This window comes from Lissotriton helveticus, chromosome 3_1 (assembly GCF_964261635.1).
Source record: "Lissotriton helveticus chromosome 3_1, aLisHel1.1, whole genome shotgun sequence".
Classification (NCBI taxonomy): Eukaryota; Metazoa; Chordata; class Amphibia; order Caudata; family Salamandridae; genus Lissotriton; species Lissotriton helveticus.
The window spans coordinates 640,288,957-640,313,068 of NC_136061.1; the positions used below are offsets into that span (position 1 = coordinate 640,288,957).

Sequence of the window (24,112 nt, forward strand, 5' to 3'; positions counted from 1 at the left end):
AGCCCCTTAATTGGCTCACCTCCGTTTTGAAGGACAGATCTTTCCAAATTTGTAAGAATTCATGCTACTCTGACATCCTCCACTTGAAGATTGGAGTCCCACAGGGTTCAGTCCTCAGCCCCACACCTTTTAACCTATACATGCGCCCAATGGCAGATCTTGCTCAGGAGTTTGAGCTGTCAATATTATCATATGACAGTGACACATAATTGGTTGCCTTCGTCGCCCCTGGAAAAGGCTCACAGTCCCTGCTTGGAAAAAGTATCCAGCGAATGGTGAAGTGCTGCTTAAAACTGAACGGTGGAAAAACTCAGCTGATGATTCCGGGGAACAGAACTGACCCCCAACCACCTACAGACTGACCAGAATGTTTGGGCAATCTACCCATTCCTTCCTCACCTACAAAAGCCTTGGGATGTAACTGGACAAGTCGCTTTCCATGGATATACAGTCCAAAAAATTTGCGTCTACTTGTTTTGGCACCCTCAGAAGACTCCGTAAAATCCTAGATATTATCCCTAGTGTGTCCAGAAGAATTGTGGTCCAATCCCTTGTTTTCTCCCAAGTTGAACTACGGGAACTCTCTATACATAGAAGCATCCAAATATGTCATCAAAAGGCTCAAGGTTGTCCAAATGTGGCAGCAAGGATCCTATACAAGGTCCCAAAAAAAGTTTGCCTCACTACACAGTGCTCTAGCTTCTCTGCACTGGCTCCCCATTGAGGCAAGGATAAAATTTAAAACACACAGTTCAGGAAAAGACTAAAAGCATGGGTGTATCAACATTAATAGCCCCCTTTTGTTTCACCACTTGTCCTGAAGCAACCCTATGTCTTAGCAAGTGCTGGGAAGCCTACAGGTAGCCATGTGCTTCAGAAATCCACATAGCATACACCAGTGTAGTCTACCAGGCTCACATCAGAACTACTTCAGAAATTGTTCTGGGATCGCACTATTTAGTACATGTAGAAAGTTTCATTTGCATTACATGCACATTAAGGAAAATAACCAGTTACGTCAGTGTCCTGTGCTCTGCGCAGACAGTGGTGGAGAGAAGACACACAGGGGGACATTGATTGGAGGGTGAATGAGCAGGATCAAGATGAAAAGAACATCAGAACAGAATCCCTATTGATAAAAAATGGTGTATTTGTAAAAATGTGGCACAACTAAACTAAACTAATAAACACAACTAAATTTATCATAAAAATCAATTGTACAGCCGCGGTAGTAGGAGTACCGGCCGGGCGGTGACGTGGGGAGGGCAGGATGGGGGGTAATAATGTATGGATTATGGACCTTAGCAGGTAAGTAAACATATAAATGAATAAAACGAATTTCGTTGCGTGCACTGCATCGCATTTTGATGCAGTGCGCGCAACGAAATTCGTTTTATTTATTTATATATTTACTTACCTGCTAAGGTCCATAATCCATACATTACTACCCTCAACCCAGCACCTCCCCCTCCCCACGTCACCGCCCGGCCGGTACTCCCACTACCGGCCGCGGCTGCAATTGTATTTAAAAATATTTTTTAACCAAAAGCTGTGCGTCAGAAAAATATTTCCTCAATATTAAATGCTGCTGATGTGTATTAGCTGCTGATGTTTCTCTTTTGCTCTCTTTAGAGACAAAATGGAGGAACTGCTAAAAGTCAAAATATAAAGGAATTAGTAAACTAGAAAAATGTCTATCATCAAACCACTAGAGGAAATGACCCACTGTTCAAACTCCCAGGCCATGTACACCTCGTGAGGGGACCCAGAACACCAGTCCTGTCATGCTGTGAGTGCCATTCACAGATACAAAACGTAGAAAGAACAGATAAACCATGAAGGGTTGCAATCCACTGCTTTCTACGCCTGCATTAGGTCACGTCTGAACATTTCATTCCCTGGTACCTAATACAATTAGGAAGCTTCTTATTTTGCAGATGGTCTGAAAACATACCCAAATTATGCAACTGAAGAGGCCCCTACTTGTCATGAAACAGCATCTGCTGTTTAGTAAAGGTGTTTCTCATTGCCTAGTATATCACTGTGCTGGCGGTCCGCTGAACTGTATTCCTTTTTAGTCACCTATACACAAAGCACTTAGTGGTGGTTTTTACAAAAACAAAAGTACTTCAAAATGCAACACCTTATGCAAACCTAACAAAGCATACAATGCAAGACTGTTTCATAAGGTATCAATGACATTCTTGATCCATCACAATCAGGCTTCACGCCACTGCATAGTACCGAAGCGGCATTGGTGGCAGCCACAGAGAACCTCACCTTTGCTCTCAAATTGTTAGACCTCTCATCAGTTTTTGACAACACCTCTCATGCTGCCCTATTGCACAGTCTCTAAAGAATCGGTATCTGCCACAATGGGCGGAAGTGGGATAGCTACTTTTTTAGTTCACGATCTCAAGAGGTGTACCCATCCCCATTCTTGTCCAACTCTACCACAATCAATTGTGGGGTTTTCGAGGATACTCTATAAGCCCAGACTTATTTAACATTCATGTTCTTCCATTGGCTACCCTATTTCGTTCACTTGGACTTGAGATTATACAACACACCCAGATCATTTTGAAAGATCAAACTCAGACTACCACCACCTTCAGGGCCTGCATGAGTGCAGTTGCTTTCTAGATACAGTGCAGGCTCACCGGGGAAAAACCATGCTTTTCTTCTTTGGGCACCACACCATCCCATGGCCACCAGCGTTAGGCGTGACTCCCTGCCCAGTGACATCAGCAAAGAATCTTGGCTTCTTGATGGACATGTGCATGATAAGGAATGTTCTCCCTCTGCTTCCTAACCCAGTTAGCTATACAGAAGTGCATTCGCTAATCACAATGAGGCTGGAATTTGGTAACCTTCTTCTTCGACTTCAAGTGGTACAAACTGAGGCAGCTCATCTCATTCTTAAACTACCTCCTACAACTAGGGTGGCTGATCATTGTGAACTTTACATTGGCTTCATCATGAAACAGGCAGCCTTTAAAGGCCTCTGCTTGCCCCATAGAGCCTTTATTGGATCCGCACCCTCCTGTTTGAGAAACATTTTCAATCTCTATCTGCCTGCTCCTCACCTTAGATCCTTTTCTCAAAGACTGTTACAGATCCCTACCAAACACAAGGTATGCTTGGGAGGATGTTCTTTGTTATCTCACTGCGACTTTCTGGACCAAAATTCCCACGGACCTTAAACACCATTCTAATCACCTCATGTTCCCGAAAGAAAACGAAAAAACCTGCTGGTCCGCCAGGCAGTTGTGATCCTCCTCATCCTGTCAGCGACAGGACACTCGTTTTTTGGGTGCTCACGTACTATATAAATAAATAATGATTAAAGAATAGAAAATATCTATTTCATAATATTTTGTGGATAGAAACATACAAAGCATTGCATAAGATAGCCCAACTCCACATTTCAGCACAAGGGACCACAGCTTCATTCATACAACGTTTCACTATCATTTCGGTCATACCTCATTAGGTAAGTAGGAATGTCTGGACAACTCTATTCTGAAAGGTGCAATCAAGAAAACTGTGCTGGAATTGCCAATCTCGCACACCAATGTTACATATGTAGACTTCATCAAGACGCATTGCTTTTCAGTCATCATTATGACACTCAGAATCTTCACTTAAATATTTGAAGAGTACTGCTTTTTGTAAGGCAGTAACATACTATTTTACCATCACCGGACTAGTCATAATTGCACCCTTTAAACATATTTTAGTTCCCAAAAGTATACGGATACTTTATTTTCTGAATGCTAAGCATTTGGCAAAGGTTTTAATTGGCAGTTAACAACCCTTCTCATTCACTATCATAGGTAGTAGTGCGACAAAGTGGCGATCTGTTTATGAACAATAAAGAGGTCACTATTTCCAGTTAAGGGATCCTCTGCATCTCTTGTTCATTCAGTCACGTATTTTATAACTTCAAGTTGTCTTAATATGACGTTTTCAGACTGATTTTGTTTTTCTTTTGGGGTGTAGGTGGCTTGTTTCTGTAGTCTATTGGGTGACTAGGCCAATGTGTTTTCTCTAAGAGCCATCTATCAAACAGCCTTTATGATAAAGTTTACCACCATATGTTATGGTATATTTTTAGTCATCTTTATTTAGGATCCTGTTTTAGACACTACGACAGTGCCTCTAAAACTTTAAGGAATATGCTGCATGGTCATCGTTTGGAAGATCATCGGCTTGTCTGCTTTCTGTAAGAAATCCTTTAAACAAAGTTGATTAATGAACTAAATAGCAAAGGCAAGCAAGAAAAAGTCTCCTGGCATGTGGAGTGTAATAACAGTGCTTGGATATTTCTAGGAGGATTGCCATACAAATGAACTGAAGGAGATATTATTTGCGTTTTTCACAGTATAGAGAAATTTCAAACATTAATCTTGTGCACCCACAGAAGACTGGGAAATCCAAAGGATTTTGTTTCATATGCTATGAAGATTAAAAGCATACTATTCTTGCAATGGACATTTATAATGGGATAAAGATAAAAGGATGGACATTGGGCTCGGACCATTTGGCAAATTATCGGCCCCCAAAGGACACAGACGACATTGATGATGTAACAAAAACATTGAGAGAACATGGTTGTGGGATAAAAACTCCACCACTCTCCTCTTCTAAAACGTCATCTGAGGATGAGCTGCCAGAGCAGAAACAAAGTTAAGAAAAAGCCCAAGAAGGAGAAAGAAAAAAGCAACTGAACTGAAGCGAGACAAAAACTGCTTTTCATCAGAAGCAAACTTGTTCCAGAGAGAGAATCTCTCTTTCAAAGACCAAAATAAAAAAAGGAAAATGATGGACCCGGATACAATAAATATGCAGCTACATGTCAGGGGTCACTCCTCCACACAGAAGAAGCAAATGAAGCCAAGATGTTAAAAAAAAAACGGGAGGGAGACACCGAAGTTCCAAGGCACCTACAGAGGAAATACAAAAAGTCATGGCTGGGAGTCTAGCAGAGAGTACCATAAGGATGACAGGTTGAAGGACCAGAGAGGTGATAAAAATCGAAAGGATTACAAGACAGAAAAAATCAAATAAATGCTGACACTTACTGGAGGGATGAGAAATGGGAGTGAAAGAGGGCGGAGAGATGATAAACAGGATAAACCAAGTAGGATATAGGACACACAGACTGAGGGAGGCTCAAGATCTGACAAGTCAAAATAATTGTATTGGGATAGCTCTAAACAATACAAGAGTTGTCATTAGTCTCCTACCAACCATCAGGATGGTCATGGTCGCTATTCAAAGAGTTATGCGTATCGTAACCAACACATAGATCAATCTGAGAGCAAGGGTTTCGATCAGCATAGTAAAAGACTATGGAGTTAGCAAAAACAAAAGGTGCTGATCATAAAGAGCTCACCAATGTTTCCAAGTAGATTAGCTGGGACCTAGAACGTGGCATACTTGAAGCTCTTTCCTAAATATTGTTCACTGTGCCATGTTTAGGTGCCTCAGCTACTAGAAAATGGTGGCATGATGATTCCAAATAAGCAAAGACTAATAAGGCCCTTTCACAGGTCTCCAAAATATCAATATGATACCACATAAGATTATTAATTGGTGAGAGAAAACTGAGTGTTTGGCCATATACAGAGTGAACAAGCTTGCAAAGCAAAAACTGCAAAGGCGTATCACTAATAGGCCTGTCACGGTTTAAAGTAAACCCCAAAGAATACAAATGCATGCTTCAATAGACAGGGATGATGAAAGAGCAGCCTTAGAAACAACAGTGAACACAGGTGGTCTGTCCAGATTTTCAGAAATGTTAAGGTGATGCGTTTTGAAGGTTTTTGGCAATTCTTGCACCTGTCTTTGCCAACAACCAATTCACAAATCTCTTGTGGAGCAAGGGACAATCAGACTGGCCAGAGAGTAAGACTGACCATCCCTTGGAGGTAAGTTACTTGTTTTGCAACAATTTGCAGGTTATGTTCTGCACATCTTCTCTGACAATGGACTTCGTTTACAGGTTTTGACCTCTGAGTACACACAGTGAGGAAAGACTGGGTGTCATCCATCATCCAAAGATATATTTTCAGATGCACGAGAAGATGAAGAGGAAAATATTTCAAAGAAAATGGATTTCATTGAAAGGAGAAATGAACAGAAATTATGTCTCTGTATACAAATAAAAAAGAGCACTGAACTTAAAATGGCAATGAAAAAGCTAATATTAAGACAATGTTTTTGAAAATACAAGCTAGCTACTGTAGTTTCCCTTTTGACAGTCACAAAAATATGGCAAAATGTGACACTGGAGCAATTGAAAATGCACACAGCAGATGTAATATTAGGTCATCTATCAATCATCTTATGATGGTGGGGAAAAAGGCTACTTACCAGCTGTGCTCCCTCTAGGCTACAGAGATAGTACAAATTAAGGGTGCTTGCACTCGCCATTTGGCAAATAGTATCAATTCACGACTAATAATGTCGAGAATTTCAATGCCTTCAACAATTATCAATTATAGAAGGAACCTTAGAGATAATTTTCATTGACTGTAATGTACTAATAAATCATAATGTTGTTGGCTCTCTCTTAGGATGATGGTAAGCCCAGAAAACACACCACCGATAGCTTACTGACTCAATTCTGTGTGCTTGTGTATGCTTTCTCATTTATAAGAAGAAAAGAACAGAACAAAATGTCAGTTTCTGCCCTCGCATTTTGTCGGAAGACCATAATACTGTGATCAGAAGATTTCTACATTCTTTATTCTAACTCCTCTTTGCATTAGGTAGTGCTGCGTACATCTTGTTGTCTAGGCAACCCTCCACTATGAGACAGTACATGATTATGGGGTCACTGCGAGCCTCTAAATTACATGATGCAGAGGCAGAAAACAGTAAGCTTCTTCATAAGAGGAGTACTCTCTTGAGACAACCGGCCAATCCCCCCAAATACAGTTCTCCTCCACTCCCACTCTGCCTCCCTCACAATCTATGATTCACATGAGATGCAAAGCGTTATGCACAGCACGGTACAGTTATAAGATTGAGCTTGTTCCCGTTACCAAGGCAAAGTTTCCTTTCTCAAAAGAACTGCAAACAGGCAAAATTTATTTTCTGCATGAATAGCATTGAAAAAGTGATGGGAAATAAAAAAAACTTCTGAAAAGAGTGAGAAGTAAAAAGGTGTAGTGACTGTATTGTGAGTATTGAAACCAAATGGAAGCTGCCTGTATTTTTGAAGGGGGGGGGGGGGCAGAGGTTGAAGAAAACAGTAGCAAACTATAAGTGGGAGAAGTAAAATGTGGCAGTCTGGAAAACAAGCAGTGACAATGGCAATACTGTAGTGTACGGCGGTGTGGCTCGCAGGTGACTCAGTTGCAACCTGCCTTATGTATTTGCACTTGGGTCTCCAAGTCACACCTCGAGTTTATTTTCATCAATTTTATGTTTTGAGTGTATGCTTGTGCAGACGGAGAGCAGTCAGCTGTGATTCCAACCAACTTGGTCAGTAGTTGCTGGCTTCACAGCTCTCCGGTCGCTGCCATCGTGGGTGATATTACAACTTGTAATGAATCCTGTTAAAACCTACCTAAATTAGCAAGGATCTCCTATCACCCACCAACACCCCGCAGCACTTGGATTTCCTTAATTTCTACATTTCCTCTGTCCCAACCAATTCTTCTTTAAAAGCCACCATCTACAGCACAGTCCAGATGCTTCTTCACCACTAACCTACCAGGTCACGCCCACTCTTCCTGTTAGCACCCCAGCAGCCAATTCAGCATACAGAGGTAAAGAGTTACAGTAGCTTAGCAATGCGCAACAAGACCTGGCGACATCATACGCAGCGGCCATCTTTGATTAACCCTGCTTTGCCACTCCAGTCAGCATAACGCTGGCTTTATGCTTTACGCTTCACATTCAGGACACAGATATTTGAAAACTTCTTTTCAGCTACTGATGCTACCGACTCCCACAGCACCTTGAATACACCTTTACAAAACTTCTTCGATATCACAGGACTTTGCCAATTGTGGTGAGTGGCATGTCCATTTTATTTCTTCTACCTGCACTGAAAGAAACGCATACATTGTCAGTGATCTTGCACATATGGAGTCATCTTGACCACCCTGCAACAAATTATGAAGGTGTGCAAACAGCCATGGCAAACAAGTTGGATGTGGAACAATACCTCAAGCAGAAAGTTTGGGAGTATAATGCGACACCACATTGCACCAATGGTGTCACTCTATTCATGTTTTTGAGAAGAAGAGGTCTACATTCCTTTTTGTTTCCTACATGGTTGAAGGAAAAACTTAAAATCAAAGATACTGATGTCAGTTTGTTGGTCAAACAAAAAGGCATTCCACGTGTGGAAGAGAAACAGTGCAGAATGGCACAGGTTGCAGACACAACACAATGTGTGATGCTGTTCCTAAGGTTGATGATTACATCCTGATTAAAAAAGCAATCATGGTAAGAAAGGGAGATGTAGTATATGGTTATAATTGTTTATGTGTTCTTGTACATAATGTGTAATTGCTTTCCTTGCTAGATTCTGGTTTAGTATTGGAAGTCAGAACTTCCACATGTTCTACCGTTATTAACCCGTATGTGGAATGCTGGGATCAGATGCTATACTCTCTTGGAGAGTGAACTGGATGTACTGCGGGTTGGCAATAAATATTACAGACACAACTACCATGTTTCCTGTGTCTCTACTTTAAAAAGATACTACAGGAGAGTCCATTTTTTTCTTCTCCAACTAAAGTATTAAGAGTTGGCAAGGGATCAGTTATATTAGAAGACAAAGGGTGGTGAAATGTGAGAAATCTTGTGAGTCTGTCTCATCAGCAAGCTGAAATTATCAATTATAGGAAAGGTACTGGGTCAGACTTGGATTGGACGCAAAGGGGACAACTTGCAATGGGGACAACCTGCAATGGGTAATGAAGTGTACACGCCACATGTCAATGAGAATCGTAGTGATTAATCCATGTAAAGGATAGTTAATGTTTTAATGTTCTTTATGTTTACTTCCTTTTTCCCCTTACTTTTGTTTTGTTGAAGGGTAAGATGATGTAGTGTCTGGCGGTATGACTAGCGGGTGACTCGCGACCTGCTTTGTGTATTTGCTCTCATTTCTCAGAGTCACACGGCATGTTTATTTTCATTATTGTTATTATTTTAATGTAGGTCCATGTGGGCAGAGAGCGGTCAGCTGTGATTCCTGAGTTCCTGGATTTACTGCAAATACCGCTGGCTGTTATGTAGTGAAACGAGCACTGAAACACTCACAACAGCATAATCATGAGTAACATATAGAATAGGTGCAGTATAAGCTTCCTTACAAATACAAAACATGTGAAGAACAGACAGCACTTACGCAAGCTTTAGTCACACCCAGTATATGTACACTGGATGGGCAGCAGAAGCCAAAGCTTTCTTGTACATACACAGAAGCAAGAGCGACTGATAGACACACACAGGCCCACCCCTTACTAAAGCAAAGTGATTTACGGTTATGACGCATACTGGGTGCTGACCTTGTCCATGAATAAAAAAATATATTTTTTAAGCAAAGATTGTGCACTTCTCTTATCCCTCATCTGTCCAATTGTTGGAAGGATGTCCCACACCCTATTTTATTTCCTACCACATAGAATTCTGCAAATACTTGTGGATCCTTAGTATCGCAGAATGGTGGATGAAATAACTTTTTTTATAATGGACAGCGTATCAAATAAATCAGACTCATGGATCAATAGCTAGTGAAGCAGATAAAAGAAGAAAAAGCTCTCACGTCTAGATTTCAATATTTTGGAAATGTTGTCCTTGAATGCAGCTCAGCATATGTTTTGTAAATTATTGGTCCAAATATACAAATGATTAACCTTTTGAAGCCCAGACCTCACTTGTATAGGTGGACAAGAGAAATCCTAAAAATAGACCCACTTTTTAAATGAAATCAAACAAATACAGGATGCGGCAAAGTGGTGTTAGGACAAAACTGAAAAGATAGTTCAATAGAACTCTTGATTGGAAGATATTGTGAATACTCTTGATGCAAGGTGACCATGTTCCCATTAACTACCCCATATTATATGAAGGAAGGGCTCCGCTGGGAGGCTGCATTTAACAGAAGTCCTGATGTGCATTCTTCTACAGATCTCTGGAGATTAGGTGATCTACAATCCTTAAACATAAAGATAGGATCAGAGCCCGAGGGATGGAGACTATCGCACTTAGGGAGATTTGTACACAAGTGATGAGTCTATCTCATTTGTGGGCTTGCATAACCTGTTTGGAATAAGCTGGGCAGTTTTTACAATTTGCAATATTAGCTACGATAGCCAGATAGATCTGATTGGAGCTCATGACCACCCCAACTACTTCAGCAATGCTAAATGTGCTGTTGGAAATGGGACAAGGACAATCACACAAACTTATAAAGCACTGTAAACTGACAGATATAAAATCAAATTGATAGTACAACAAATATGAAATGCAGACGTACAGACACCACTGATGGACACAGACTGAAAGAAGACGAACATACTGGTCTGGGGGGGACCGAGAAATGCGCAATTTAAATTGGTACACTCTAATTTTCTTCACTGTACTTTTATGGCACCTACTAAATTACACAAGATTTACCCAGACACGTGTCCCAGATGCAAACACAAGACCATTGTTGTACGTATGACATGGACATTCGAGAAGTTAACATAATATTAGCTCTCATTGTGACGCAGCTAAAGTCAATAACAAACATAAATATGTATGCATCCATTAAACGTTATACAATGTGGCTCATGCCTAGATATAATGGCATGAGAATCCAAGACAACTTTACTATGCTGGCAAAAGTATTGACAAAATGAGTAATAGTAAACAGGTGGCTTCGCCCATGAGGCCCTACAATGCCTTCTTTGGAATGGGACTGGTTAGAAGGTCATTGGCACAGGAATTTAGAATGTGAGAAGTTATCATGGATGATAATATCATGGAAGATCTGTCACAATGGACATGGACAATGCATATGGTGGTAATGTGGGAACTAGTGACATCAGTGTGGCTCCCAATGACCTTTAGCAATGCTTCATAGGAATCCTCAGCATAGGGAATGTAATTCTCTCTTAGTTGACAAAGTAGTGACTGGAGGATGTATAGGCTGTTAGCCTGGGGAAACAGATATTTGGATGAACCATGTGATGTGTAAGGCAGAACATGTGCATAAGTTTTTTAGTAGGATTATAAAACGTTGAACAAAGTGAACAACGTGTAACAAAATGAGATCAAACACAAAACATATCCTGAGCTCCAAATTCCTGTAAAAGGTTCTTAAAGACAAGATGATCTTCCCCAACTTCTTCTTTATTTCAAATTATTTCTTCAGAACACAAGGTCTAGCTGCCAACACGTGTTTCGTCCTGTGTGGAATAAACCACGGACTTCCTCATGGCTATTCACCATAAATACCATGTAGGAAAAGGTAATTCTTTCAAGCATCCAATAGTCTTAACGCCACTTAACTGAGACTGCCGTTAAGATATATGCTGTGAGGACTGGTTTATTGATACACGACGGACTATTGGTATGGACTGTTGAAAGAGGACTAATATTCATGTCCGGTTTTGGAATAGGATACCAACTATTGGATGCTTGAAAGAATTACCCTTTACTACATGTATTTATGGTGAATAGCCCTGAGGACGTTTGTGGTTTATTCCACACAGGACAAAACACGTGTTGGCGGTTAGACCTTGTGTTCTGAAGAAATCATTTGAAATAAAGAAGAAGTTGGGGAAGATCATCTTGTCTTTAAGAACCTTTTACTGTTTCTTGGAGCTCAGGATATGTTTTGTGTTTGATTTTATGGTTTGGTTTTCCACGCCATCTGGTGAATGGTGAATGGCCGTCACCTTATCCTTCAAGCTATAATCAATTGGACTCAACTTACTATTTCACAACTGTGCGCAATTGTTACCCAGTCATTTTGTTTTTTGTATTATATTAACAAAATGAGATGCTATTTCGATCACAACTTTATGTAAAGATTGCCAGTTTACAATCTTAACTTTTGAAGCACTCTTGTCTCCTTTTTGTAACATAGATTATCTTATAACATTATTGAACACATTTAAAACAACTTCAGTGGAAAATTCTATCCTTATGTCTAAAGTGTTACAATTTTGTTCAGCAGTTTTTTCTATATCAGTGAGTGAAAATTCCCATGGAAAACGCTTTTTTAAGATCGCTCCAAATAACGTTGAATACAAGTGGCATCAAAATTAATAGCAAATCAAAAAAATATCTCTGCAGAAATCAACCATAACTACAAAAACGCTACTGTGAAGCAACAGCACCACCAAAAACGACTGAATGTGATTTATTGTTACAATCAGTGGTATAAATCCATATTTCACTGGGAACTATCAAATACGGAAAGTGTTTCACAGATTGCAGGGAAATGAGAGTTTAATTATAAAGACAGTCCAAATTGCTCCGCAGAGTTTTTGGTCTGCTGGGATTACCCAGCGAGATTATTTAAAATATGCGGGAAAAGACAAAGTATGTGCCACAGCAGCTGTCCACAACATTTTTTTTTAACTTAAGTGGACGAAAATAATGCTGTCAAATTATGTGGCAAGTCTATAATTATGCAGTAAATGCTGCACCCCATAACCACACAAGCCCACCAGTCTTCGCAATTGTTGCCTGTTCTATCAATAATTTATACATGAGCGGTAAATACAATTTAAACATTTTAATTCCAACTAGTGTCCATTGTTATCTACTATTTAAAGAGAACCGGTCTTTCAAACTAACTGCGCAAAAATAAAAAGTGCAATCTAAATATACATGATGGGTAAAAGGTAATATTGTCTAGAAGTACTGGGGACATAATTTTTTATTTTTTTTAACACCTCATATATTGCCATTTTAGGGGTTCTGGTTACAGTTACAAGCCATTCTGCCTTCCGTCAGATGTCTCCATTCCTGCCGGTGCTAACACCTGGAAGCAAGCCAGCAATCAGAGATTCTGCTTTAGCGTTTTAGTAGTTCCCACTGATCCTGCTGAATGAGTCCTGTCACTGGTTCATGGAAACATTGGCACACTGACTTCAGTTTTAACCTAGTATTCATCTGAGTTTTGCATACAACAATGTATATCTCAGTATTAGCCCAGTCAACTACAAAGGATTTGAGAAAGTCCTGATCGGTAAGCTCTTTCCATTCTCCATTGTATGTACTGTACACACAGCCAGGGAATCGAAATTGCATCCCTGTCCCCACACAGTAAAGCACTACAGATACAAGCCATGACCCCATAATACAGACACACAACATATACAGCAGGCACACGCTCTGCATACATGTTCTACAGAGCCCCTTAACCCTAGCTGTCTACATTCAGCATGACATTTATTGAAAGAAAGGTAAACACTACAGGCTGCATCTGATAATACATTTTAAACAGAGCTTACTGTGTGTGAGACTCCATTAGGGAGGCCCATCACACAGAATATGTCCACACACTAGAGGCTAAGAAAGCAGAAACCGAGTTTCAGTGGTTGGAACCCATTTTCCTAGTATGTTAGTTGGTCCCATAAGTATTTTTGTAACATATGTCTACTATAGAGTACTAGAGCGAACAATTATGGTACAAGAGTCAAGAAAGCATCAAGAGAAGGAGAATATAACCAGATGTCCGATCACTATCCATTAATCTTATGCTGTCTTAGTTTAACTATGCCTCCCCGAATGTCGAAGAATTTAAAGTGAGGTACTTCCAGAATGCAGGCACAGTGGCACCTATAACCACTGTGCACATCTATCTGAAAGAATTATGCTTGGGGAATGCCACTGATAATGCTTTGATTTTAGTAGTATGTGTATATATTTGTGACAGAAGGACTGTCCCAGTATGGAAAAGCAGTAAGACAGTCTGGCAATGATCGTTGAGATACAGAACCTATGCCACTAGATGTAGTGAAAAGCCAGTCAGACAAAGGCATTACCTTAGTAGTTCTCAAATAGAAATGAGGAATTCTGAGGAACCCGCTATGTCGCCATTCTTCGGGCACTGGAATGACTGAGCATTTGAGGTTAAACTTTATGTTCAAAACAAAGGAGTTTAGGGAAAGACATGATGCAAATTCCTGCTGGAAATACCTTTTTCCTGCATGGTCTCCCCAGAGTGTTTTGCCTTGTGCTGGACCCTATCTTTGTGCTAGCTTTAGAACTCTATGCACCTTACCCCTGCTATCCAGTAGTAAAGTGCCTGTGCTCCCCTTTTTTAACATTGTATAATTAGCATGCTCTCAATTAGCATATTTAACTTGCCTATAAGTCCTTAGTGCATGGTACAAAGTGTACCTGAGGCCAGGAAGTTAAGTGTTACTAGTGGACTGTAGCATCTGTTGAGCCATCTGCTACAGTGGCAGTGCAAATACGGGTTCAGGCCTATACTGTAACCGAACTGTTACCTTTACATAGTGTAGATACAGGTGGATTGCGAACGTACAGAGGAGGCGACATGGCACTACTATAATTGGATAAAGAACGGAACATTATTGGCCACACTGCGATATTAGCATCTGGGAATATTTACCCTTTGCACGGATTCATCAAATGTAACGGGGATCAACTCTATTACTCCTTCATAATTGTGAGCCCATAAAACTGATGTGGTTTCGTATTTAGAACCACGAAAATGGAATGATATAAGATTGTTTTCGAAATCAGCACAGTAAAGATCGATGGTTTTGGCGCATTATGAGTACCAACCTAATAGATATTGACATTATCAAAGTCAACATCAATATACATTGTTTTCCAACGTTGCTGCAAAGGTTGGCTTGGAGCCATACTTATTAACAATATTAGAAACAGCACTTTAATGAGCCCTGAAGAAGTCCCAAGAGGGATTAAACGTGTTGGCAAAGCAATTGTGTGGTGGTTTAAAAAAAAAGAGAAGATAATTGATATACAAAAAAGGACTTATGACAACTACAATCAAGCCATATGACTGTTCTGTCTGGGAAGCCTTTTTTCAGTGATTTTTTCTCTACTCTTTTAAACAAGCTGTACTATGCTACCCATATAAACAGAATATACTTTTCCCGGGGAAAAGGGTCAGTTTGGAATATTAAACTTGCCAAATTAAACCCTTTTCCAGGCAAAAAACTCCCTTTAACATATTAATAATTCACCCCTATGGGGGACCTGTAGACCAGAAGGTAGGGTGCATAGTATAAAAATGTAGGATTTGCAGAAATTAAATGTTAACAAGTCCTTACTGTGACTGGCACCCAAAAGCTATTTTTACTGTGGCAGGCCTAGCTGTGCTATCTGGAGAACCAGAGTAAAGATTAAAATGCTAATATTATCTCAGCAATGGGACCAGCTAGAAAAATCATTAAAAACTATTTTTAATAGTTGTTTAAAATCTAATTTAATGGAGAAGTGTAGTGATTAACTACAGACAAGGTGTAGAACAGAAGCAAAATACAGTTCATTCAACACCAAGTAAAGAGCTGCTACAGGAGTACATGCAAGTATTCCTGGCTTTTCCCCAGTCTCAGAGCCAATCGTCACCCATTTCAAATGCCAAAAATGCACTATAGAACCTGATGTGAGGAACATTCTACAGCAAGCGCAGAGCGCTAAGACTCTTACCAGAGTGTAGACTCTCAACGCTCCTAACAAACTAATACTGTATGGTTAGATATAACAAGAAGTCAGATTGCTTATAAATATTATGGTAACGTAACTTTTGAAAGATACATTTCATTGGCTCTCCAACTTCTCCTAGTCAGTATTTAGCCTTCAATAGGAGTGAAATGCCTCAACAGGCTGACCTCAAGGAGAGCAGTGACTCCTTTGAACTTCACAGAATATGCAGGGTTTGGGCTTTGGCAGTGCCTAATTTGTAAAACATTAAATGCCAGGGCTTTCAGCAGAAGGCCCTGCAGTCTACACCACCCATTATCCCTGCTAGCGCTACAATGGACAGTACCAACCGGGTACTAACCATCACACTCTTACAAATGTGACAAATCAGACTATTATGGGCCCACAAAGCTATAAGATTAACATGGGAGGCAGGTAATACTCATTTGTAACGTATATTGCATTTGTAAACAACTGTTGTTGTGCTTACTCTAAATCTGACAAACAGCCCATCATGTGGCAGACTGTCTGATGTGCCGGTGCTGCCAATTAAGTGCTGGTGCCGGGCACCGGAAACCACCGGCTCAAATTACGCACTGGGCTGTGGGTATCCAATTTGAAACTAAAGTGTCAAATTGGGCTTGTGTCAAATCCTGCTTAAGACGTCTGCTGGGTTAAAATGTAAATATAACCCTTAGGTCACACATGAAAGGGAAGAAAACTTGATGCCAAGCCAATTCTTATGGATTCACTGTCGGTTTACTGAAGGACTCTGCTTTTGTCTGCCAGACTGGTATCTCTGGGTATATAATGTGGGTACAACTACCGCTTCAAAGTGTATTTTAGTGTTAGATGTGGAAGGACACTGATTACCATAGCATGTTCCTTACACACATTTCCAGCCCTCAGAGCCCAAGATGTGTGTGACTCTATACTTTCACCCTCTTACAAATGCCCAAAGTGGGGAGGATTGGACCTGTACACTTTTGCCTCACTGGTTAAGGTTTGCCAAGGAGTCATTGACATCCTTTAGCTAGTACCATGCATGAATGTGGTACCTCAAGACACCCACTTCAAAACACTCCTGGACATAAGGAAGAACATAGGAGGTCTGGACCAAGTGTCTGTGACTTGAGGAGCCCAGAAGGACTGAACCTGCTCCCTCTTGTACCCATGGCAAAGAAGTGAACTCAAAGGGTCATAAAGCTGACCTCCTAGTTAAGCTACAGGGATACAACAAACTACCAAAAGCCTTTTTCCGAACATACCCAGCTGGCAAGTGGCAACTGGACCCTGCTACTGGTCCCTGTTTGACACCATGTGAGTCTCCTGAGGTCCAGGGAGGCTTTAGAAGTATACTCCTGTGGTGGTTTGGGACATGGGAGTTAAGGAACTAATTAAAAGTAGAATCTTTGACCAAGACAAGCGTGGCTGGTGTATCCAACCCAATTCTATCATAGTCAGTCTCATATTGTGCAAAGATTTATACTTTTAGGCACTAGTTCTATTTACGGTTCCCCTTTTTATATTTTTGTAATTTTGGTGTGATTCTTCCCATTAAATTTTACTATCTTTTTCAAATTCCATTTGGGGTATTTATGGTTTTGTATCAACAAGGGGGAAGCAGGAAAATAGGACAATTTTTAACGGGGTCCAATGTATGTGTCCCAGAAAGTACCAACAACAAAGAATCTACAGAGTTCCCCGGGAAGAGTCAACTAAATGACTCACGTTAACCTCTCTCTCATTGAGTTTCACAGAAAAAGTGAATGTTGTGAACCCTTTACGGAATTTGGGGATGCCTCACACAGGTCACCGGTTGGACGACTGTTGTCATCCCACCCGGCGATCGTCCAGCGTCATCATCGGTATCCTGCCCCTGCGACAGACTGGCGGTGCAATGCCTGTCGGGCAGCAACGGATGCTGCACTTTGGCGGGGTTCTTTTATTCCTTAGCCAAAGGGTGTGTGAGTGTGAGGGGCCTAAAAAAGTGCAATAGTGAGCGTGAGTGTGGTCTAAAAAAAGTCAGTAGAGTCCATGGGGCAAAAAATTTTAATGGTATGGCTCACTGCTTCATTAAAAGGAACGATAAGGGGTATTGAGGCGAGACAATTAAAGTAATCGGGCCTCATTCAACCCTTAGTGAACGTGTGGTCAACATGTTTCTTGCCACTAAGGCAATTCATCAGGACCAAAAAGAAGCTCATATAATTGCTATAGATCCCTCAGTGGTCAGAGGAATCAAGTATACGACCTGATGTGTGTCGTAGGGACAATCCTTCGTCCAGTCCCTCCCCAGAACTAGGCAGGGAAAAGAAGAAAAAGAGTATAATCAGAAATATAATTAGAAATATGTCTGTGTTCCCCTATTTATGGTTTTGCAATGTGACTTTATTACTGTTTTGATACTATATAAATACTTTACACATTGCCCTATGTTAATTAAACCTGGATAAATGAGGATCCTGGTTATCAGTGGATGCATCCTGCACAAGCAGGAACCACCAATCTAGTCAGGGTACGCTAGATACACACTAAAATATAATGTGTCATCACCCTCTGGTAGCTTGGTACAGAGCAGTCAGTCTTATCGATAGAGTCAATGTGTAAAGTACACCACAAAAAGAATTCACACAGATTTATAAAAACAGATTATCGTATTATAAATAAAACAAGAGCAAAACAATAAAAAAATACAGTAAGTAGAAGTCGAGATATTGAATTTTTTAAGAATAAATGCAGTGAAGCGCTTATAAGCGAGTAGAGCTAAAAAGGTTACTTGAGGTCGCCAGGAACCGGTGCAGATCCAAAGTTCAGGCTGACCGTGATCAAGGGCAGACCGACTACAGGCCTTAGACAGGTCCCTCTAACAAAGTACCTTGGGTGGAGCAAAATGTTGATGTTGAAGACTTAAGGCGAGGAGTCGAGGAGGAGTCACGTCGGAATCGATCAGTGGATGGAGGTGAGCATCAGCACCGATCCACGCCATCGGTAGAAGCCTCGATGTCGATACCCTTTTCGATACAGGCGCTGAGTAAAAGTCGAGCCGCACTGTCCATCCATATTGGGCCGTGCAGTCCATCGAGGTCGAGCGGTGCAGTCCATCGAGGCGATGTCGACGATCGGCTTCCTGCATCAGCACCGACAGGCATAGTGCCAATGCTGATCGGCGCATAGTCATCACTCCATCAATTCTGTGGCGTAATAGCTTATAGTACCCACTACTGAGGCACAGAAATGGAGAGGGCACCTCAAGCAAGGGCAGGAGTCACAGATAGCAGAGTCCAGCAGCAACAGCAGAATTGCAGGAAGTCTTTTGTGTCACTGAGATCTCAGAAAAGAGGAGGCAAGCCAACAAGCCCTTGGAGATCACTTTAGATGGAAGGCAGACCTCAGCTCTCTTCAGCAGAGTCAGAGAGCAGCAGGCAGAGTGGCAACAAAAAGGCAGCAGTCCCTCCAGAAAGCAGTCCAGTTGAATCCTTTAACCAGCACAGTAGTTCTTCTGACAAAGGTAAAGTTCCAAATCCAGAAGTGTCAGACTTTAGGGGGTCAGAGACCCAGTACTTATACCCAAAGTGCCTTTGACGTAGGGGGTGACTTCAAAGGAACTCTCTGAATTGCAAAAGGATCTCTTTCAACCCAGTACTGTCTGCCAGGTTATCTGTGGGGGGTGATCGTCCTTAGTGTGGGGTCAGGTCACTACACTTTGACATGTAAGTGTGAGCCCCTCCCTTCCTCCCTGCCTAGGAATACCCATCAGAATGCATATGAGTGCTAAAAATGCAGATGAGTATCACCTTCCTGGGTTCGGGGCTGTCTAGATGGAATGAAGGAAGTGTAGCTGATACCGAGCCCAGACGTGTATTGGAGACAAGCAGCAAAGCACACTGAGTTATAAGAACTGGGAAATGTTCAATTTCTAATTTCTAATTTCTAATTTAAAACACTTGTAGAGCGCGGCGTACACCTTGCGGTTTCTTGGCGCTGGAGGTTCAGAACTGAGGGGGAAAGACCATGGAAAGGTGGAATAAGTATTAGGCGGGGAAAGCCTGGCTGAAAAGGAAGGTTTTCAGGTCTCTACGGAAGGAGAGATACTGAGTTGCAGAACGGAGATTGTCTGGGAGTGAGTTCCAAAAAGTAGGGGCCAGGGTTGAGAAGTTAGAACCGCCCCACTTTTTACGTGAGAAGCGGGGGATCTGGAGAAGGAACTTGGAGGAAGACCGAAGATTTCTAGCGGGGACATAGGGTTTAATTAGTGAAGCGATGAAATCGGGGGCAGTGCCCTGGCGGGCCTGAAAAACCATGCATCCGATCTTAAAAAGGGAGCGTTGTTTCACGGGGAGCCAGTGAAGCTCTTTTAGAAGGGGAGTGGAGTGGTGATAGCGTGGAAGGCCGTATATCAGCCTGGCCGCCTGGTTCTGGATGGTTTGGAGTCTACGCAGGCTGTATGCTGGAATGCCATGATAGAGGGCGTTGGCGTAGTCCAATCGTGAGATTACCAAGGCGGCTATGATGATCTTAAGTGCCTGGGGAGAGAAGAAGCGGGAGACAGAGCGGATAGTTCGGAGAGTGAGGAAACAGGAGGAGACCACGGAACCGACTTGTGAATGAAGAGTGAGCTGATTGTTCATTTTGACACCCAGTGTTTTGACCGTGGTGGAGGGGGATGGTGCCGGGCCAAGAGAGGGGGGCCAGAAAAGAGAGTTCCAGGGGCTGGATGAACCACCAGTGAGAACCAGCTCGGTCTTGTCGGGGTTCAGTTTAAGATGGTTGTGGTTCATCCAGTCCCTGATAAATGTCATAGTTGACTGGAAATTAGAGACCGAAAGAGGAGAGGGGGACAGATCAAAGATGAGCTGGAGGTCATCCGCGTAGTTGTAAACAGTGACCTCCAGCTGCTGGAGTGCAAAGATAAGAGGAAAGATATAGAGATTAAAGAGTAAAGGAGAGAGGGAGGAGCCCTGGGGAACACCGCAAGTGACAGGGAGGGGGGTGGAGGTGAAATCGCCCAGTCGGACCGCCTGAGTGCGGTCCCTCAGAAAGGAGGAGAGCCAGACCAGAGCTGATCCCCCGATGCCGGCCGCCTTGACACGGGCAAGTAAGATGGTGTGGTCCACCGTGTCAAAGGCGGCGGAAAGATCAAGGAGGACCAGTGCCTGGCGGTTGTTGTCATCCATACCCTTTCTGAGGTTGTCTAGGACTGAAACTACGACCGATTCGGTCGAATGCCTGGGGCGGAATCCTGCCTGGCGAGAGGCCAGCCCCCCATTCGCCTCGATGTGAGCGCTCAGAACTGCGGTGACATGGCGTTCCATCACCTTGCCCAAGAAGGGCAGCAGGGAGATGGGGCGAAAGTTAGCCAAGATGGAAGGGTCCGCGCCTGGTTTCTTCAACAGAGGCACTATGGTGGCGGCCTTTAGTGCAGGGGTCACAACACCCTGAGCCAGGGAGCTGTTAAGGAAGGCGATAGGGGGGTCAGGGCAGCTGGAATAGATTTGCTGTAAGATGCGCGCGGGGCAGACGTCCGCTGGAGACCCTGACTTCACTTTGGGGAGTATTGCCAGAAAGGATTCCTGAGTGAGGGGAGGGATGAGGGTGAGGGAGTTTTGAACAGTGGGGGGGAGGGGATCAACAAAAGCAGACGAGGGTAATGGAATATTGGCCTTGATGGTTGTGATTTTATCCGAGAAGTAGTGATTGAGTTGATCACAGAGGAGCTGGGAGGGGGGGATTTGGGTCGAAGTTCGGTCAGAGAATGCCAGGTCATTCACAATGCCGAAGATTACCCTGGGTTTGTTGTCAGCAGACGTTATTTTCGTGGAAAAATAGTCGGTTTTTGCAGCCAGAATTGCTGATTTGTATTTAGCCAGTGATGCCAGGAAGTGGGTTTTAGATGAGAGACTATAATCTTTCCTCCACTGCCTCTCCGCCCGTCGGGCGCTCAGTTTGAGTTCTTTTAGGTGGTCGTTAAACCATCTATTAGAGTCCTTGAGTCGGCGGATGGAAATGCGACGTAGGGGAGCCACTGAGTCGCAACCTCCAGCCAGCCAGGTGTTAATGGCCTTGGCTTGAGAGGCAGATGATAGGCCAGAGGAGGGGGGAATGGAATTGCGGAACAGGGAGGTCAAGGAGGGGAGATCCAGTCTGTTCCAGTTCCGCGCCCAGGTGTTTTTGGCACGCGGGGTTTTGGAAATAGGGTTGTGGAGGATGGAGAAGGAGATGAGGGCATGGTCGGACCAGGGGCATGGAGAGACAGCCACCGAGGCCAATGGAAGGTTGAGGGACCAGACCTGGTCGAGTGTGTGCCCGTGAGAGTGAGTGGGGACAGTTATATGTGACATAAAGTTGAAAGATAATAGGGATTCTGTAAATTCTTTTGAGGCCGGGCACTCGTGTGGGTCTGAGGGCCAGTAATTGAAATCCCCCAGCACCAGAACCGAGGCATAATTAACTACCAGATTGGCCAATAGGTCTTGAAAAGCAGGTAAAAATGAGGGAGAGGGCTGAGGAGGGCGGTACACAAGAAGGCAAGTGATGGGAGGGGAGGATAGAAGGGAGCGGACTACTAAAAAGTCAGCAGGGAGCATAGGGGGAAAAGGAAGTGATAGAAAATGCAGGTCTGCCCTGGCGATTAAGGCGACCCCACCGCCAGCCCTGCCCGCCGGACGATCGGCACGCAGGGCCACATAGGAAGGCGGAAGGGTAGCCAGGAGGGCGGGGAGGGAGGAGTCGCAATACCAGGTCTCGGTCAGGAGCAGTAAGTCCGGTTTCTCAGAGTCGAGTAGGACGTACAACTCTCTAATTTCTAAATTGGCATTTCACAAACAGTAATGTGAAATCAAACTTCGCCAGTAAAGAGGATTTGTCATTAAAATTCTAAACATATCAAACATGAAGAAGCTACTACTTTCTGATGGGAAATTAGCACTTAAAAGTGTATGAGGGAAGTCCCAATGCTAACCTATGGGAGGAGTAGGCCTCACAGTGCTAAAAATCTAAATAGGTATTTTGTCCTAACTTTTATTTACATAGCACCCTACCCAGAGAGCTACCTAGGGTGATCTATGTGTAATAAAAGGGGAGTTTAAGACTTGGCAAGTAGTTTGAAATGCTAAGTTAGAGTGGCAGTAAACTGCACATACAGGCTCTGCAGTGGCAGGCCTGAGACATGGCAGGCCTGAGACATGGTTAGAGGGCTACTTAGGTGGGTGGCACAAGCAGTCCTGCAAGCTGTCTAGTAGCATTTAATTTACAGGCCCTGGGCACATGTAGTGCACTTTACTACGGCCTATAAGGAAATTAAATATGCCAACAGGAGCAATCATGCCATGTTTAGAGGAGAGGGCACATGCATTTTAGCACTGGTTAGCCATGGTAAAGTGCCCAGAGTCTTAAGCCAACAAAAACTAGGCCAAATAAAAACAGGAGGAGGAAGGCAAAAAGTTTAGAGTAATACTGCAAAAAAGGCAATGTTCAAGAGTCACCAACCTAAAATAATAACCCAATTTCTTATGCTACCTAACCAGGTGAAGAGGAGAAGTCCTCTAAGAATTTGGAGCCCGCACTGAAAGCAAAATTGTCACATTTTGCAATCATAAGACATACAGGATTACTGGGAATTGTGTGGGTTGAGGTCATTAACTGCTGTTGTCCAAGGGTCAAACCTAGATAACTCTGCCAACTGTAGACCAAATAAAGCCCGTTAGCACTTGACACTCAGGGTGCACAGAGGGGAACATTCAAATGATTTACTTAGGAGGATGGTATTGGATTAGAGACTCAGAGCTCAACAGCACACACAAAGGCCTCAATAAACAGAATGAGGGTGTTGGTGGTGATGAGAAGGGAGTAAAAGGCCATGTTCTGTGTAAGCTGGATGGTAAGTCAGACTCATAGAAGCAGTTTGGAATGGCACTGAACACTGGAGTGGCACAACCATGCGGGACACCCAAAGAGCAACAGATCCATGCTTTGTATCACTCCTCCACTGTTGTCAGCTCCACTGGTATGGTCTCCTATTGTGGGAGCACTTTCATCATCCGCGCAGGCAGGTACTTCTCAGTTACTCTCTCATCAGATTCTTTTGCAAATCCACCTCTCAGCAACAACAGCGCCCTTTCCCAAGCCTAGTCCTCAGCAGCAAACTGCAAAAGTCTATGATGATGTACCCTCACACCCTAGGAAACATTTGTGATCGAGGACTCCAGCCCTGGATCATGGAAGGGTCTCCCATACTCTGCACCATGTAGCCTCTAGTGTTTAGTAGGAAGCACTAGAATACAGAGTGGACATTTCTTGTACTTATTATACCATGACTCCAGAGCAGTTTGCTTATTCCAGACCCTGGAACTAGTTCAAGGCAGTTTCATCATTTGGTGTAATGGCTTCTAGACGAGTCATATAGTCATACTATCACTGGGAAAGAGGGATGGGCTTGGGGATC

The 24,112-nt window shown here is 42.8% G+C and overlaps 1 protein-coding gene and 1 pseudogene across 1 annotated transcript in view; one reads left to right on the plus strand and one right to left on the minus strand.

Moving 5' to 3' along the window:
• LOC144825295 (RNA-binding motif protein, X-linked 2-like) overlaps positions 1 to 4,826 on the plus strand; it is a 29,676-nt pseudogene extending 24,850 nt beyond the window's left edge.
• Positions 1 to 24,112, minus strand: part of ADGRB2 (adhesion G protein-coupled receptor B2) — a 1,067,283-nt gene that overhangs the window by 840,960 nt on the left and 202,211 nt on the right. The window lies entirely within an intron of this gene.